The sequence below is a fragment of the Lepisosteus platostomus genome, unplaced genomic scaffold (genome assembly GCF_059453375.1).
Source record: "Lepisosteus platostomus isolate fLepPlt1 unplaced genomic scaffold, fLepPlt1.hap1 Scaffold_73_H1, whole genome shotgun sequence".
NCBI classification, from domain to species: Eukaryota; Metazoa; Chordata; class Actinopteri; order Semionotiformes; family Lepisosteidae; genus Lepisosteus; species Lepisosteus platostomus.
In genome coordinates this window covers 67,372-69,151 of record NW_028291685.1, presented here as the reverse complement: position 1 = coordinate 69,151, position 1,780 = coordinate 67,372, and the positions used below count along the sequence as shown (strand labels likewise).

Below are 1,780 nucleotides of genomic sequence, written 5' to 3'. Positions count from 1 at the left end.
AGCTCAAAAGTTGTAAGAAAACCTCTCCAGCTGCTTTACCTCTCTTCATTTTTGTCATTGAATGTGACAATCGATGTATAACTGGAGCCTCACATATGCAAATGGTGAGGCTCCAGTTCGACACCACTTTACAGTATATGACAAAAGCATGGCAGACTGTGCCGGACCAGCTGGTAACTTCCGCTTATTTTGACCATATTAAACATTGGAAATCTTCCCACTTGCATTTGTGACACTTGATTTTGGCTCCACCTAAGACACTCTTAAATCTTCAAACACTTTTCTCTTCTCCCGCAACACTCTTGTCTGTCGGCACTGTGTGGCAGCGTTGCAGGACAACCCATCTCACCACGGAAAGGAACCTAACAGCTTTGGTAAGAGAGGAGAAAAGGACATGGCCCGTACGGGGCTCAAACCCACGATCTTGGCGTTATTAGCACCACGCTCTAACCAACTGAGCTAACCGGCCTCGTAACAGTGCCCCTCTCTGTGCTGCAAAAAATCGAACTCAGGGAATTTCTTTTGTCCTCCTTTGAATAGAAAGCCGTGTAATTCAGTGTACGGGCTTTCTCATGCAGTTTCATGGTTTCACAGCATTATTCAGCTGATTTTAAATGTACCTAAAGGAGAAACATTATTGAAGACCATCAATTACCAAGAGCTTTTGTCAAAGGTTTTGGTGGTCATTTTTAATGACCACAGAGCACTATGACCTCGGTTTTAAATCTCATCCAAAAGACAGCGCCCTTTTACAACACAGCTTCTCCGTCACTATATTGGGAGATTGGGACCCGCACAGACCTCAGGGTGAGCGCCTCCCCGCTGGCCCCATTAACACCACTTCCAGCTGGAAGCTTTGTTTTTCCCTGTAGCTCACCCTCATCCAGGTACTGACCTGGCTCACACCTGCTTAGCTTCAGTGGGTTTTCAGTTGCGAGTTGCAAAAGTTGGGATGCAAGTGATGGAGCCGTTCACTGCAAAAGCCACTGCATTGGCCAGGAATCGAAACCAAGCCTCCTGCGTGGCAGGCGAGAGTTCTAACAATGAACCACCAATGCTCAATGCCTGTACCTTCAAAAAAGACGCTTTTTTGGTGCTGTGTGCAAAAAGCGTCGACATCTACTTCCAGCTTCAAAATGCCATCCGCGGACGCTGTGAATTTATTTATTTAGACACCGCTCAGAATCCCCTGTAAGATTCTCCTTCAATTCCCTTTTGCAGTGCTTTAGCTCTTTCAAAAGGCTTCGCTTTGCTAGTCACAATCCAAGGCTTGTGACAGCATTTGAAAACACTTGCCACTGCGTTGGCCGGGAATCGAACCCGGGTCAACTGCTTGGAAGGTAGCTATGCTCACCACTATACCACCAACACATGCCCGGGGGAGCCCTCCAGGACACCACCAGAGAATGCTCACGATTTCAGAAGCTGTCTCCGGGACGTGCTGATTCCACACATCCTGAATAAATCATGTTATTGTTAGTTGCTGTAGCTAGACGTTCAAATGAGTTTCATGGCCAGATGGACTGTTTCCTCAAGTGGTATAGTATTGCAGTAAGACAGCACGATGCCTGCAAGACTATGTCACGCTAAACGCCACAGATTGTGTTTGTCCGTTCGTGTCAGTCGTCCTGCAGCCACGGGAAGTGGGACACAAACATGCTGCAATGCTTTCAAGACATTAGGATTTGTTTGTGCAACATCCGAGAAGAGTACTTGTGGCTTGAATGTGACTGACCAAGGTGTTTAAAGACAGAGACTGAAAACTGTTAAAGGATGAGTC

At 46.7% G+C, this 1,780-nt stretch overlaps 1 non-coding gene across 1 annotated transcript; it reads right to left on the bottom strand.

Annotated features, from left to right (window-relative positions):
* Positions 1-1,299: 1,299 nt before the first annotated feature.
* trnag-ucc (transfer RNA glycine (anticodon UCC)) lies at positions 1,300-1,371 on the bottom strand. Its single transcript has one exon. It is a non-coding gene; the product is annotated as a tRNA-Gly (tRNA).
* Positions 1,372-1,780: the final 409 nt, after the last annotated feature.